Raw genomic sequence first — 17887 nt, 5'->3', positions numbered from 1 at the left:
TTTGGATAATGCTCTAAGGTTGAGTACTGAATGTTAATTATTTTAAAGGATGTACTATTTCCATGAAAAGATTACTTATCAGAATGGTGACATTTCCAAGTTCTTGGGAGTTATATATTTCAACTGGAAAAGAGTGTTAGAGGGACCTTGGCTTTGTCTGAATCTGTTAGTGATGAAATAAAATCATTACAGAAAGGGTCTCAGTTACTGAGTATGACTTTCTTCCCTCCTTTCTGTACATGGATAAGCTGAGGTTCAAATAGGTGAAGGTGCTTCTCCAGAGAGTCAGTGCCAGGCTGGGATGAAAACCTAGTGTTGGGGGCTCCTGGTGCAGCGCTCATTCTACTTCCTCACTGAGATATGGTGCTATAAACAAAGCTTTTTCACTTGACTCTTACAGGGATCCCAGATAATAGAAGCACACGCCATAACTCCTTGCCTCTCTTCTTCACTCCAGCTCACCTCAGAGTCTCTTCTCCACTTGCCTCATACCCACATTTCTATACCTTGGGCTATACCTGCACATGTTTCTGAGTGAATACTAGCAACTACTTCCTGGTGTCAGCCATTTCCTTCCTCTCTTCCCCCAACCACTGGCCAATACCACAGCCTTGGACCCCAGCATCACTCGGTCTCAACCAGTCTCACACTGTTGTGGCTTCCCAGGGTCCTGCTGCATCCACAGAGCACCATTTACGCTTCTTTCAGAGATACCACCATGTCTGCTAGGGACCATTGTCATGTCTGTTGGAGATCATTGTTACATCTGTTGGGAACCATAGTGATGCCTACTAGGTACTGTAGTCACCTCAGCTTGGGGACCACAGTCATGTCTGCTGGAAAAACCTGTCATCTTTGCTGGGTATCACCTCTGATGCTTTGGATCCTGTGAGATTCCAAAGCTGGCCGCATGTTGAAGGGAAGGGTGAGGGATTATCTCTCCCCCAGTCAGGTGGAACATATATATATTGTAGGAATTGGTGGTGGTGCTGAAGCAACACCGCCTTGTACCCCAAAGCCTTAACAAGTTTTTAATGAAATAGCTCTTTTCATAATTTACTTATAATCCCACTTCCACATGGAATTTGATGATGAACTGCTGGGAAGGTGGGCCAGGAAATGGAGCTAAGAGCTGGGCCCCACCAAACTGTATTCAGATTCTCTCCTTTTGAGTTTTTTTTTTTTTTTTTTTTTTTTAACTGGGTCAAGTTGACTTTCTTCTTACCTTTTAATAAATTTCTACCAAGGAGTCTTATTTATGGGGTAGCTACTATTACAGCTGTCATTTTGTGAGTGCTTACTACATTCTAGACCCTGTGCCAAGAACTAATTTTTCCCCCACTTAATTCTTAGAATGGCCCTGTGAAGCAGATACTATCCTTATGTCCTTATTTTACAAATGAGGAGATGGAGGCTTAAAGAGGATACATGACTTTTCCAAGGCCATATAGCTAATACGTGGCAAAACTAAAGTTTAAACCCAGATCTGCAGAATTCTGGAGACTGCTTTCTTAATCTTTATCCTATACTGCCTGGTACAAATACATGTAGGGCCAGCCATCACTACCTCCTACCACATGTACTTGGCTATGGCTAAATCCCAGCGGTGGACATAGATGGGGCTCAAAGTAGTCCCTTCATGGCAATATCACTTTATTCTTAAAATATCAGTATGCAGAATCCTGGCAAAACTCCTCTGGAGTCAAGAAATGAAACATTTTTTTGGTGGGGGAGGGAAGAAACTTGACCCATTTTGAGGATCCCTATGGACCTGCCTGTATGCAGCTAAGAAGTGCCCTGAATTCCAGCCCCGGGTGTGTGGGAGAGGATGGGAATCAGGGCAGAGGGGAGAGGAGAGAGGAATACTTCTAGGAGTCCATCAGCCATTTTGAAGTCAGACTTATGGTCCCCCATACCCCCTCTGTTTTGGTCTCTATAGTTTCACTATGATTTTCCTGTGACTGCATATTGGCTCTGCCTCTGTCTGTTCCAACTGCACAAGAGGGTCAGTTGTTTGGTTAGTCCCATGCTATCCAGTACAGTTCTGTTATTGGTAAGAGTTTATTACCAGACTTCTTTAGAGGTTGCAGATCTCCCTATGTTCAGACTATAGTGGTGGCTTTAATTTTAGATTCCAATCCCTGGTCCATGCAGGGACAGGAATGGGTGTGGCTGCTTTGTTCAGAAAGAGGGGGTGGCAGGCACTTAAGCTTTTCTTAGTCTCCTTCCTTTCCACACCATTATGTTGAAAATCCAAGTACCTTTAGCAGAAAGTGGTAAATTTATATTAGTGCTATCTGATTTGTGCCTGATTTGGGTCAGAACAATTACTATATTCTTTATAGAATCAGAATCATATTTCAATGTACTTTTTCCTCTACATTAAGTGACTTGTTCTGATATATAGCAGGTCTTAGAAAAGCATCTAGTCCCATAGTTGGCTATAGATAGAGCCCAAAGTAGGGCCCTTCATGGAGATACTGCTTTATTTGGTTTTCCTTGTAGCTTGGGGTTTGGAGAAGTAGATTGGAATTGAACCTCCAGGAACTTCTTCCTGCAGAGCTCTGGGGAATCAGTCTCTGGCTCATTCCAAAATCTAGCTAAGGTGTGTGTAGTCATCACTATTCAAAGAACATCACTGGGTATAAGCAACTTCTGTTTTTCTTGCCCCATTTTTAGCTCTCTTTCTGCCTCTGTGCTTTGCAGGTAGCTTCCTCAATGAAATATTTTTGATCTAAAGTAGTCAATAAGCAGAACAAACTCAAGCAATGATTACCTTCCCTCTTGTGATTGTTCCCCAATATCCATTCTTCCCTTCTTCCTTTTAGTCATAGCTAGGCACATGGCCTCCTAGCCAAAGGCTATATTTCCCAGCCTCTTTTGCAACTCTGGTGGCCATTCTAGTCATTCTAGATAAGAAGCTGTAAGTAGAAGGGATTTGTGCAACTTCCAGGTCACGTCATGTCCTGGCTGCTGGGCTGCACTGCCATGTAGCCATCCAGATGGTTGTTGGCTGACAGCCCTCTTTAGGAATTGCCTCAGCTGAAAAGAGCCATCTCATCCAAGGTCATGTCCCATTCCTGAAGCAGCTCACAGTTGATAACTGGTCAAGGGATATAAAGGCCCAACTTTCCATCCCACCTCTGAAGGGCCATCTCAGCTTCAGGACTCTCTAGAAGGTCGGCTGAAGCTTTGTCATGACTATCCTGCAGCCTAATTTCTCTCCTGCCCAATTCTGCTTCCTTCCTCTCCTCCTACAGCTGTTGATCTCAGGAGCACTCCCTAACCAACCTCCTGCATGCTGATCCTCATCTCAGAATCCGTTTCCTAGGAAACCCTACCTGCAACACATCTTTAAAAGAAAGCTTTTTGCCTGACACTCTGCCCATCTCTCTATGGCTGGAGCACAGAGAGAGTGCCGGTGAGTGAGCTTTGATTATATGGATGAGGGGAAAGCCTTAGAAGGTGGAGGAGCAACAAGATAAAGAGTCTCTGAGCACTGGATCACCTCATGGATCAAGCTCCCCATGAACCCTGGGCCACTGACCACTTGCATAATTCTAATCTGTTATGTGAGAGAATAATTAACTTTATTCTTATTTGAGCCACTCTACTTTGGGGTCTCTATATTAGAGCAGCTTAGCCTATACCTTAGGAGTTGGAGAAAATGTGATCAACTCCAGTCAGTTAATTTATGACCTTGTAGACCGCAGGAAGGATTCAAGACTTTATCTTAAGGGCAAGGGGTCTTTGCTGCATCTTCAGACATTGTGTATGTTGTTTTTCTAAAGAAGGATCTGCAGACCAGAACTGAGGGGCTTCACACTTAGAGCAGAATTGCTTTGACACAACTTTTTTTAAAAGAGAACATTGATACAGATGTAGTGAAAAGAAAGGGTACCTGCACCCCAATGTTCTTAGGAGCAATGTTCCTAATAGCCAAACTGTGGAAAGAACCGAGATGTCCTTCAACAGATGAATGGATAAAGAAGATGTGATTCATATATACAATAGAATATTACTCAGTCATCAGAAAAGATGAATATCTACCATTTACATTGACATGGATGGAACTGGAGGGTATTATGCTAAGTGAAATAAGTCAACCAGAGAAAGACAATTATCATATGGTTTCACTCATATGTGGAACATAAGGAATACTGCAGAGGACAATAGGGGAAGAGAGGGAAAACTGAAGGGGAAGAAATCAGAGAGGGAGACAAACCATATGAGACTCTTGACTCCAGGAAACAAACTGAGGGTTGCGGAAGGGGAGGTGGGTGGGGGAGATGGGATAACTGGGTGATGGGCATTAAGGAGGGCACATGATGTGATAAGCACAGGGTGTTATACGCAACTAATGAATCATTGAACATTATATCAAAAACTAATGATGTACCATATGTTGGCTAATTGAATTAAAATAAAAGAGAACATTAGTAGGGATATTCGTCCCCTAAATTTAGTTAGAATGACTCCATCAAAAGACATCTTTTGCACTATCCTCACAAAATACAAAATTGTAGATTTCAAATTAATAAAGGCAGAATAAGAAGTTCATGGATTCTCTTTGGAATTTTGTTTGAACCACTGTTCTCTGAGTTTCTCTCCACTGGAAGTTGATTTGATTTTTCACTCCAATCTGGCAATCCTGTAGAACTTGAGTGGAAAATAGGATTATGCTGAAAATTCTTTGGAGGAAGGAATGATTAGTGACTCTCTGTGTACGACCAAAGAACAGTAATTAGAGCCACGAAGGCTCGAGAGGTTAATTCTTTAAAAAATTCTCTGTAATATGTGTAACCACATTACTTTCTTGGTTTAGACAGCAAACTAAATTCATATGTTTTCTAGGGGAAAACAGAAGCAATGACACCATAGCAAAGTTTCCTCTCAAATTGTTTTCCAAAGATCAAACAATAAACAGTTTTCCCCACCCTGGTTCTCAACACTCTCTCGGCAATTTGGGTTTTTTTGGACACACACACGATTATTCAGCTAGGTGGTCTAGGTTGGAATTTCAATTATTGCTATCCAAATACAACACTCCTTTTCCAGAATCGGAAACTCAGTACTAACTGTTCTTTCAGAGCCTGGATGAAGGCTATGTTGGGAAACTCGGGCCTTCTCCTAAGTCCTTTCTGCTGCCTTTTTCTCTCAAAGAGGAAATCGAAGCTTCTCTCACAGAGCCTCAGATTGCAAAACAATCCCGTGTCTACCAGCTCTTCAACTCCTCAACCACTTTCCATCAGTTCTACATTGGTGTGCCTCCCAAGGTGCTTTAAAATGAAAACTGTATAAAATACGGCTTTCCCCTTCTTTCTTCAAGACCAGGACAGGCGGGTGCCTGGGTGGCTCAGTTAGTTAAGCAACTGTCTTCAGCTCAGTTCATGATCCTGAAGTCCCAGGCTTCCCCCATCGGGTTCCCTGTTCAGCAGGGAGTCTGCTTCTCCCTCTGACCCTCCCCCCTTTGTGCTCTCTCTCTCTCACTCTCTCAAATAAATAAATAAAATCTTAAAAAAAGAAAAACCCACCAGGACAGGCTAGTTTTTTACCAGAAAATACACACACCATACTTACTTATAAATAAGCTTCTTCCCTCGGTCAGAGACAATTTTGTGTCCCAGGGAACATTTAGCAATGTCTGGAAACATTTCTAGTTGTTACAACTAGGGAATGTTATTGGCACCCAGTGGATAGAGGCCAGGGATGCTGCTAACCATCCTACAATGCACAGGACAGCCCCCATGACAAAGAATTATCCAGTCTAAAATGTCAGTAGTGCCAATGTTGAGAAACCCTGCCTTCAGTAAGATTTGAACTTGTATTTAATTACTTTCCAAATTAATTTGCCATCATATCCTTTGGTTTTATACAGGAACAGTGTTTGGAAACAAAATTTGCCCCTCAGATTATGGTTTCCATATTTATCAAATAAAAATATAGGAAGCTGAGTTAAAGTTTTTACTAATATAAAAATTATTTGTTATTCACATGAAATTCAAATTTAACTGGCATCTTGTATTTTGCCTGGCAACCCTACCTTAGATGGAAACATTTGCCTTAGTTTTTCACTGGGAGAACAATTTTTATGTCTTAACTTAAATCATTGATTTTAGTTAGAAGATGCTCACTGGTCTTTAAAATAATTTTTTTAATATAGTACACAAACAAGCTAATTATCTTTCACGAAGACTATATTACTCTGAACACAGCTTGAGTGTATCTTTATTTTCTTCTCTGAAGATTATTGTTAGCATAGTTGTGATGTGATAATAAACATGTTAATGCTACTAAGCTCTGCTAGGATGGTCCACATGTATTTTGGACCTGGGTTCAGTTTGTAATAAGATCTTACCCCAAATACACAAATCAGGGTCTTACATTTTCTTTTCTTGAGGGGGCATCTATGGCCCTCTTCACTCTCAAAATAAAATGAAGTAGTTATGATTTGAAAAGAACGTGAATAATTGAGAGTGTTAATCTCAGACTCAACATACCATCCACATCACCGGAAGAAAAGTGACAGTAAGACCCGAAACAATAATATTTGTCTTTCATCAAATATGTGATACGTATATGGGCCCAGGACTGGTATCAGAAGACCTGCATTCTGGATGAGGTTCTGCTAGTGGGCTCACTCTGGGCCTCTCACCAATTCTTGGGCTTCAGTTTGATTCATAGACAAGTTGGGCCCCTGAAGCAAATGGACCCCAAGAGCTATGTCAATTGACAGGATTCCAGTCTTGAGGTAGAATCAGACTGAGAACCAGGATCTGGGTAACACGTGTGTCCTACAGATAGGGCACACATAGTGGACAGAAGAGGGATGCCTGATTCTTGGGGGGGCTGACCTTGAACACTAGCCACCTGGCTTCATGGTACAAACTAATTTCAGGAAGTGCAGGATGCCCCTGCACTCAGCTCTGCTTTTGTTGACTCAGAGCAGCATGAACACTGTCCTTTCAATGTCCACAAACCTACCAGTGGGCATGGTTGGGACAAGTAAGAACTGACACTAAATACCAGAAAGTTTAAAAAACTTACTAGCATTAAATTAATTTAGTCCTTTTTAACCATGTTATTTTATAATGCCTGGGAAATTCATAAGAAAAAATAAGCTTAATTACTCCCTGTTGGTATCCAGTCACATTATGGTCAAGTCTGGGTCTGTGTATGTTTACGGGCTATGAAGTTACGAAAGAGGATGAACACCTCCTGGGCACGGGGCATCATCCACTCGCCCTCCTATCTGATCCTTCTGGGACTTTGATGTCTTTGGATTCATATTCAGGAATGTAAGTGTCATGGGAGAAGGAATTTTTGTCCATTTTAATTATTTATGCACCCCAAGCATGCTGAAGAGTGCCTGGCACATAGTTGGTGCCCGCTAAGTGTTTACTGAATGAATGATTGGCCTGCCTCTTTTATTCTAAGCCAGCTCTTGTGACAATAGTGAAACTACTTCCTCAGCCATTCCCACTTCAGACTTTTGCACTCCTGGGGGCTCTGCCAGCAGGTCCAGTGAGGGGAGCAGTGTCCAATCTGACCAGGAGTGGCAAGAACATCTGAGGGAAGAGGTCTCGTTCCAAAAAGAACTAGAGCAGAGGGCCTGACCAACTTGCGGAAGTGATATTTTATAGCTATGAGGAAAAAAAAGTTGCCCCAATTCCTTCTCTGAAAGCCATTGCTTTCCAGGAAAACCAAAACCCTTTACGTTAGAACAATGCCACAAACACAACATATACCTGTGCACTTGTTCAGGTTATAAACATCTCTAACATGCACTGTCTCTCTGTATTCTTACAACACTCCCCCAGCCAAGTGGAAGGGTGACCAGTGCACTCTCTACACAAATCAGGACTCTAGAACTCAGAGAAGTAAGGTGAACTGCTCAGGTGGCCAACTCTAACTCGCTAGAATTCACATCTAGTGTTCATCCCTCTAGGGCTCTCTCTATACCAAGTTTAAGGTACTTTGTGATTTAGGTACATTAAAATATATTAGGAATGACTTCACTTAATCACAAAATTGTCATGTCTGGTAAATTAAATTTTAAAGAGTAGTTAATTGAGATAACTGCAAATTTACTAATTAAATTAACTTTTAACTATACTTATTTTTATTACACATGTAACTATAAGCTGCTAAACTTTGAGAAATCTGTAATCCATTACTTTTGCCAATAGGGGGGAAGCTGAACAATATGACAGTAGAAGTGAAGACATTTACAATACTTTCTGGATTTTCTAAAATAAATGTATGCAAAAGGAGCTAAGAAAAAGAACAAGGAAAACCTACCTTATTCCAAAATATATCGAGTGCTACTGTCCCACATGAACTTTGTCTAATTACTGTCATTTCTGTGCTCTAATCATTCTAATTTTAAATTGGTTCTTTTTTTATTTTTTCATTTCCCACAGTTACAGAAGGCTAAAAGTTGAGGCTTTGCCCTAGTGGGCAAATGTTTCTCTAAACGTTCATCTATTTGTTTATTTCTAGATTTTTCTGAATTTCTAAATCAAATCTACAGCCCACAGAGAAGGGAAGGCTCTCATGGGTGAGAAGGAAGAAGGGTCCAACCCAATGTCCTGCAGAGATCTAGCCTGCATGATGTATCTGGCAGGATCTCAGATTCACCCCTGGAGAATGAACACTGAGAGATATTTTCCATCACAAACATTTGAAATCACCTGCACAGAAGGCAGAGTCTTGACTCCCCCAGGCCAGTTGAAGGCAGTGCCGATCCCATGTACTGAATTTGAACAATATCATTTACACATCTTAGTTATCACTTTAAAATGGATAATCTAATAAAACCTTTCCATTTTCTCCATTTGGGGGAAAAAATCAAACCTTAAGTTGGCCCTGAACGACACTTCAGAAAACCTAGCTTCTAGCTCTAGCTCAGCCACTGTGGCTGTGTTCCTTGTGAAAGCTACCTGCCATATGCTGAAAATCAGGGAGCTGAACTGGAAGACTTTCAAAGTCCTTTTAGCTGTAAAATTTAGTTCCCTTTATCTTCACCTCTCTAGTAATGTGTCCCCTACTTCCTATCACATATTTCCCTGTGCTCAGCTGCACTCTTAACTCTTAAAGAAATAGACTGCAGAGAAATGTATAAAACCCACAATAGATGAAGAGCTTCTTCAGAATCTCCCCCCAAATCTGTTTCTGATGATAAATACCATATGCTACAGGAGAAGATTAACTATGCAGACAACTTGCATGTAAATTACACAGTGAAGGCAAAGAAAGGGTCTGGAGGGATATGGGATTTCATTTTGAACTTGGCTGAGGCATCTGCTTCTGTCCCCAAAGGGGAGTAGTTAGAGTGGCTTTAGGTTCATTTATACATATGTGTTCATTGTTTTTTCTTTTCTTCTCGAAGGAGCTGCATCTGCTGTCCTTTTTTTTTTTTTTTTCCTTTTCTCTTTTTGCCTTTGGAAGAATTGCTTTTGTGTCTGGGTTGTCATGATCAGAATGCCAAGGGCAGCTGCTTGAGCCTCTTGTGTGGTGGGAAACGGTTAGAGAGCTTACTCCATCAGGGCAGCAGTTAATAGAGCAAACCACTAGCAGACAGCATGGAGTCAAAAAGCTCTTGTAGGTTCAAAAACCATCCCTTCTTGTCTTTTTCTATCTCTTCCTTATTTCTTCTCTTTGTCTCATCCCCTGCCCTTTTGATCTCTTTCTTGCTCCCTCTCTCCTTTCTCTAAATATTGCCTGAAGCTCCAATTCACTATTTAAACATATATAAAATGCTTCAGGCACAGACAGAGGTATAAGGAATAATACAACAAACCGTCGGTCCCACTGCTCAGCTAAGTTGATTATCGCAAATTACTGAAGCCCCTTCCATATCCCTCTCCTGGTAATAGCCACCCTGCATTCTCCATCCCAGGAGTTAAACACAATACTTAACATGCATGCATCTGCAACAGACTGTAATATGGACATTTAAAACAACAAACTTGTTCTTACTGAAAAGAATTACGTTCTTTGTTCTTACGACAAGAATTGGAGCATTTCACCATAACTTTTAAAGAGAAAGATGAAACAAGGTGTTTCACGTGAACTTCCATTGCAATAATAGCTCCTCCACGCACCCCCTGTGGTAGGGGTATGTGCTGGTTCAGCTTTTCAGCACCATCGATGCAATTCTGTTCAGAAGTCTTTTTCTGCATATGTATAATCTTAATGCTCTTTCATCTAGTTCTTGAGCTTTCTTTTCTCTCCTGGAGTTTCCTCAACTGTCTGAGGTTTCTCTCCTGTCTCGTTACAGGACTCACCCGAATGACATTTACTGCTTGGACAATTTATTCTTGAATATAAAATGTGCTCTCTCTGCTCTCTGCTATGCACCAAGTGATTATAGCTGACTTTCTCTGTACCCTCTCTATTTAAATGATTTGGTGAAAATGGATGAAGACCCTTCACATCGGGATGGAGCATGAGGTCGTCGAGACGGTTCTTCCTAGCCTTCCTGAGGCAGTACAACTGTTAAATATGACAGGGGGCATGGTCCTTGGGTCTCTGTTCCTCTTTGGAAAACGCTAATGGTTTAGGGGCAGGAGAGTCATCCTTAGCAACTAGGTTTCCCCTGACCTCCACTGAGGGGATGTCAGTCCCCTATGCCAGGACTGGGAGGGACCTCTGCTCCCATCACGCCCAGCAGATGTACCTTGCTAGAAATGCCCTTGACGTGAAGGTCTGGTCTCAGATCCAAACTATGTCAGGTAGCTACTGAAGGCGGCAGCTGGATGCTCAAAAAGCAGAGTGCCTGTTTTGGAGTACCCACCAAGTATTATCCCAGTATTAGATGCTGATCAGTTTGCTATTTCAATATTAATGACAGTTAACAAAAACAAATAGAGTGCATGGTATGGTATAAAATAGCAGAGTGTAAGATGTTGAAGTTCAAAGACTATTGAAAGTAGGATTATAACATGCATTTTCCAAATAATGTTATTCGAGTATTTTCCAAATTAATGTTATTTTTTTTTTCTACTTACAATATGATTTATTTACATCTTTGGTAAATAGTTAACTTTAAGAACGACTGTGGAGTAAATATGTAATAGTGTAAAAAGCACAGGCTTTGGAGACAAATGGAACTGGGTAAAAATCCTCATGTAATCACTTTTCAGGACGAGATACTTACCCTTGGTGCCTCCAAGTGCAAATTCCTTAGTGTGGCTACATAAGCTTCTGACTATGTCTATAGCCTTGTTTCTCATCCTTATCTACTGCTCACTTTACCCTCCTGAAAAATTAACTTATACATAGTTCTCAGGCCTCAACATAGTATTTCCTTATTCCGTGTCTTTTTACTTTATTTTATTTTTTAATTTTCATTCAAGTGTAGTTAGCATATGGTGTTGTGTTCATTTCAGGTGTACAATATAGTGATACAACAATTCCATATATAATTCAGAGCTCATCGTGATAAGAGTGCTCTTAATCTCCTTCATCTCTTTCACCCATCCCCTCTCACCTCCTCTCTGATAACCCTCTGTTTATTCTCCATAGTTAAGAGTCTATTTTTCGGGCTGTCTGTTTTTTTTCTACCTTTGCTTGTTTGTTCTGTTTCTTAAATTCCACAAATGAGTGAGATCATATGGTATCTGTCTTTCTCTGATTCATTTTGCTTAGCATTATACGCTCTAGCTCTGCCCATGTTGTTGCAAATGTCAAGATTTCTTTCTTTTTTATGGCTGAATATATCCACTGAAATGTTTTCTGTTTGTGTGTGTGTGTATACAGAAAACATTACAATGGATATATATATATCTCCATCTTCTTTATCCATTTATCTATCGATGTATACTTAGGTTGCTTCCATAATTTGGTTATTGTAAATAAGGCTGCAATGAACAATGGGGTGTATATATCCCTTTGAATTAGTGTTTTCATATTCTTTGGGTAAATACCCAGTAGTGTAATTATTGGATCATAGGATAGCTTGATTTTTAGGTTTTTGAGGCAGCTCCATACTATTTTCCACAGGGGCTGCACCAGTTTGCATTCCCACCAACAGTGCACGAGGGTTCCTATTTCTCCACATCCTCACCAACACTTGTTTCTTGTGTTTTTTATTTTAGCCATTCTGACAGGTGTGAGGTGATATCTCATCGTAGTTTTGATTTGCATTTCCCTGATGATGAGTGATGTTGAGCATCTTTTCATGTGTCTGTTGGCCATCTCTCTGTCTTTGTTGTCTCTGAACAGACAACAGAAATGTCTGTTCATGTCTTCTGCCCACTTTTATTTGGATTTTTGGTTTTTTGGGTGTTGAGTTTTATAAGTTCTTTATATATTTTTGATACTAACCCTTTATCAGATATGTCATTTGCAAGTATCTTCTCCCATTCAGTGGGTTCTACTCCATGTCTCTACTGAAGCTGTTATCTCTGCTGGGAACTCCTTCCTGGCCATCTGCTTCCAAGGGGTGTTTGCCTGAGACTGCTTCATCTCCAAGCCTCTGAAGATGGGTGAATTATCCTTCCCCTATAGTCTCATAATATCCTGAATTTATCTCAATGAGCACAAACTGCACAGAATGTATATTATATGCTTATCTTCTCTGATGTAAACCACTCAGTAATAAGAACCATATCTTATTTACCTTGGTATTACCTGTGCCAGCATTTAGTGGCTCAATAAATGTTAATTGGATTGAAAGGGATATATCCATAAAATGACTATAATTCTATGCCTAGGGTTATTGTGAGGAGAAATTTAAGAATGCTATTGCTAATTCTGTTACCCAACCTTCTCCTAAGGTATTTCTAAAATACAGAAACAAATATATAGTACTTGCAAGGAAAATATGTATTGACAGTCACCTCTAAGATGGGTTTTTTTTTTTGTACTCATACATTTTCCATGAAAAAATATGTTCAACAGAATTGCAACTGTATTTGCCAATTTGAAGACACCATTTGGCTTATGAATCCAAATAGAGGGAAGATACTTATGGATCAGATGAGCAGTTTAATTGAGAGTCAACTGGTCTCTTTTAATTTTTATAAACTGTTGGCCATATCTACAAATACAGATTATTTTAAAGAAGAATGAATTTAAAAATACACTATTTTAAAAACAAGTCCATAATTAGTGAAAACACTAATTCAAATTCATGCATAATGAATACATCTACACATAAAAAGATCAGAGAGAAGAGAATTTTTTCTTCAAAGTGGAGATCCTCTGGGAATATTCCTTTTGCCTGAGGAAGCTTCTACTGCAATTCCTGCCTTGTAACCCTTCCTTCACCCACTACTGCACACATACATGTTCTTGGAAGCACCACCCTGGATATTCATACTGAGTCACTGTTCTACACTGGAAAATACACCCAAGAGAATCCTCTCTGGACTTGCCTTGCTCACTTTCCTTTATCCTGTTGGTTTTCAGTATTTAGTTAGTCTTGCATGAGAGTTCAAGGTCACTTGATTATCTACTCTAGCAAAGAGGGGGAAAGGCACAAAAACTGTATTTATTCACATAATAGTCTTACTGCCTCATTCTCATGAGGGAAGCAGAGCTGCAGAGTGGAAGGCTGTGATGGCATTAGTAGAAGGCATGAAGTATTGGGAAGCTGACAGATGGATATGCTTTATAGAGACAGGGGCCAGCAAAAGGAAAAAGTTTCCAGAAGTGGGGAGAAGATGCAATGGAAAGACAGAACTACAAGAAAAGGTGGACATTGGGGTGCCTGGACTCTTGGTGACTCCTGGTTTCAGTTCAGGTCATAATTTCAGGGTGGTGAGATCATGCCCTGCATTGAGCCCCACACAAGCCTCCACAGTCAGCATGAAGTCTGCTTAGGACTCTCTCTCCTTCTTGCGCTCTCCTCCCACCACAGAATCAGTCAATCAATCAATCAATCAATAAATCTTTTTAAAAAACACAAAAAACAAAGAAGAGGTAGATGTTGTGATGAGATGCAATGAGTAAGTTTGAGACACTGGAAACCGAAGAAACAATGTCTGCTCTTTTAAAAGATTTGTTCTTTTAATAGTTGAACATGTTTTGTGTCCTTCTCTCCCCTTTTAGGTAACTCCATCAACTATGAGCATCTATGATGTGCTTGTTGGGTGTGGGGGACGTAAGACTTAGGCCCTGCATTTGAAGTAGAAAATCAGTGCAACTTTATGTGTACACAACCATTTGGTGTGAGTAGATACAATAATACAAAATTAATAAAAATTCACAATTATTTACATAGAGACATTTTGTCAAATAGTCAAATATATTCCATTCTTTCATATACCTACTCAATATACCTTTTGGCTTGGTTGTAATGTTGTTGCCTCAGCCCCTTGATGAACATTGGGAACAAAGAGATTTCAAGAGCTGTGGACAATACACACATGTAAAACCGTCCTGTGATGCCAGTTCAAATTCATTGTACTCTGTCTTTTCCTCTTTCTAATTCACTTCCATTACTCAGAATATACAGGAATTCCTTTTAGCCTGCCAAGATAACATTTAAAACATTGATGTAATTAATGGTTATTTCAAGAGGAGATTCCATGTAGTAGGATATCAGACCAGATATGTGTCATTTTATGCAACTGATATGATTGTGTATAGATAGAATTTATATACATGGACTTTTTTTAAATGCTGGTGGCCTTTGCTGTTTAAAACAACTTATGTATAAAGCAAAGAATCCCTCAAATGAACCCCTACTTATCCACATGGCAAGATTTCATAAGGTAGGTTTGTTTGTCCTTCACTATTAAGGGTAACCTGTTAATCTGGAAAAGTTAATGCAGCTCCCTAAAAACTTAAAAATATCATGAATGACTTAAGTTCTGGAAATAACTGAGATTATTTTATACATTCATTTAAAATATTTATGAAGATGGTACTTTACAACTTTTTAATTACTACCATAAAAATGAGGCATTTGAATTTAATGTTTTTTTCCCCTAGTAAATTGGGCTAATTCAATGGAGGAAACATAAAAGAATTTGTATACATATAAAAATTATATATATGATTATATGTAATATAATCACATTAAATATATAATATAATCATATTAACTATAATTTTATTATTATAACAGCTATATTTAATATAACTATATATAACATACATAATGTATGTATACTTATATGTACATATATAACTTTATATACATATATGAATTACTTTATATTTCCTCCATTGGATTAAATATATGCAATTTTATACATTGCTTTTTAAAAAAAAAAAAAACCTCTAAAATATATCTTTAGCCAAAATAGAGGTTGCTGGATTATTTGAAGGTCATATAGAAGTTCCAATGATTTCCAAGGTTGACTCAATCCCAGGGCTACAGGGGAGTACATCTGGTGCTGAGACTGTGTCCTGCAAAGTTCCTTAATCCCAGCTGCCCATCCTTATTCATCTTTTTTTTTTTTTTTAAGATTTTATTTATTTATTTGACAGAGAGATAGAGCAGGAACACAAGCAGGGGGAGTGGGAGAGGGAGAAGCAGGCTTCCCGCGGAGCAGGGAGCCCGATGCGGGGCTCGATCCCAGAACCCTGGGACCATGACCTGAGCCGAAGGCAGACGCTTAACGACTGAGCCACCCAGGCTCCCCCTTATTCATCATTATTGATGATGGAGAACCATGTGGTTGGCTGAACATAGCTCAATACCACTTTTGGGAAAACATTTAAATGGCACGGCCCTGTTGGTGAAAAAATGTCCTAAATATAAAGGTCCATGAAGGCAGATGGCCCACATTTTTAGTTGCCATTTGGTTGAGGGTTCTGGATAGTTTATGTACTAATTTTTTGCATCACACACCATTACATCATAATTCTTTAAAAAAACTTTTTATTTTCAGATAAGTAAAGACCCATAGGAAATTGCAAACAAGTGTACAGGGAGCTTCTGTATACTCTTCATACTGTTTTCCCCAATGGTAACATCTTGCATAACTATAATACAATATAAAACTCAGGAAGTTAACATTGGTATAATCCGTGAAGCCTTTCAGATGTCACTAGTTGTACGTGTGCTCTCATTTGCATGTGCCTGTGTGTATATAGTTCTATGTAATTTTATCACATGCAGATTTGAATAACCACCACCACAATCAAATACAAAATCATTTTATCACTACGAGGCTTTTGAGCTATCCTCTTGTGGCCATACCCACCTGATTATCCTCAGCTCTGGTAACCACTGCTAACCAACCTCTAGTAACCACTAATCTGTTTTTCATCTCTTGTTATTTCAAGAATATTATATAAATGGAATCATATCCTATTTAATACTTTGAAGTTTTTTTTTTTCACTCAGCATAATTGCCTGTGGATTCATCCAAGTTGTATGTATCAATAGTTCATTCTTTTTTATTGCTGAGTAAGGATGAGCCAGTTTGTTTAATCATCTACCTTTTGAAGGACATTTGTTTTTTTTCTAGTTTTTGGCAATCATGAATAAAGCTCCTATGAACTTCTGTGCACAGTTTTTTGTCTTAACATTTCTTAGATTTCTATTTAGGTTTATTTAGTGTTTTTGAGTATATCTCTTTGTATACTCTTCTTAGTGGTTGCTCAGTATTACAATATACGGTCTCCTGGTATATGATGCTTTATCACTTTGAGTGAAGTATAAAGACCTTATTTCCTTTTAGGACACTTTACCATCTTCACTTTTAAAATAGAATTTTCCAGGGGCACCTGGGTGGCTCAGTCTGTTAAGCATGTGCCTTCAGCTCAGGTCATAATCTCAGGGTCCTGGATCAAGCCCCACCTTGGGTTCCCTGCTCAGTGGAGAGTCTGCTTCTCCCTCTCCTTCTGCCCTACCCCTTCTTGTGCTCTCTCTCTCTCTGTCTCTTAGATAAATAAATTTTTTTAATATCAAAAAACTTTTAAAAAATAGAGTTTTTCTGTTTGATTGCTATGTCACGTTACATTACTGTTTCTGTTTCATTTAATTCTTTTTCATACAAAACACAGACATCAGGTTCACTATGCTGGAAGAACAAAATGAATCCCTTTCAATATATACCACTTGCCTGATAGCCTCCATACCAAATGAATAAATGAAGCTGGCCCCCTATTTAAACTTCTGGGCAACAAAGTACCATTGGAGGAAGCCACACAATGGTGCTAATCTAGTTAGACTTAAAGATGGCTGAACCCCACTGCTGAAGCTATAGGTTCCATCTTCTTTCAATTCATAAGATTTTCTCCCTCTTCTCTGTTATCCTCAGGACCAAACTTCAAGTGGTATTAGAACCCTGGTCTCCACATAGGACTTGTAACAGAAGGAACTGGTAAAATTCAAATTGATCCTGTTATGTTCTCTAGGTAACTTCATTTCAATTTTTAAAAAGTTTGAATAAATATTTAAAGAATAATTGAAAGGGCACCTAATTATTAGCCTGCCCATGGCTCTCACTTGATTTGTCTCCATCATACTAATTTAAATTTGAACTTTGTCACTGTCAGCAATGCTTCCATTCACTTTTTTAAAAAGATTATTTATTTGAGAGCGAGAGTGAGCATGTGCATACATGTGCATGCAGCTTGCGCATGAGTGGGGGAGAGGGAGGAGGGACAGAAGGGGAGGGAGAGGGAGATGGAAAGAATCCCAGGTAAACTCTGAGCTGAGTACAGAGGCAGATGCAGGGTTCTATCTCAAGACTGAGATCATGATCTGAGCTGAAATCATGAGTTGGTCACTTAACCGACTGAGCCACCCAGGTGCCCCTCCATTCACTTTTTACTAACTCCCCAGTACATTTTCTAAATTAGTTCCTTTCTGTTTAAAGCCCCAATCTCTCTCTCAGACTCTTTTGATTTGTTTTCTAATGTAACAGAGAAATTTGAAGGTAACTGGTTTGGGCTAACTCAGCATCCCATGCTCTCTTTG

Source organism: Mirounga leonina, unplaced genomic scaffold, assembly GCF_011800145.1.
Source record: "Mirounga leonina isolate KUSES-001 unplaced genomic scaffold, KU_Mleo_1.0 Mir_168, whole genome shotgun sequence".
Taxonomy (NCBI): domain Eukaryota; kingdom Metazoa; phylum Chordata; class Mammalia; order Carnivora; family Phocidae; genus Mirounga; species Mirounga leonina.
Note: the sequence above shows the minus strand (reverse complement) of the source record.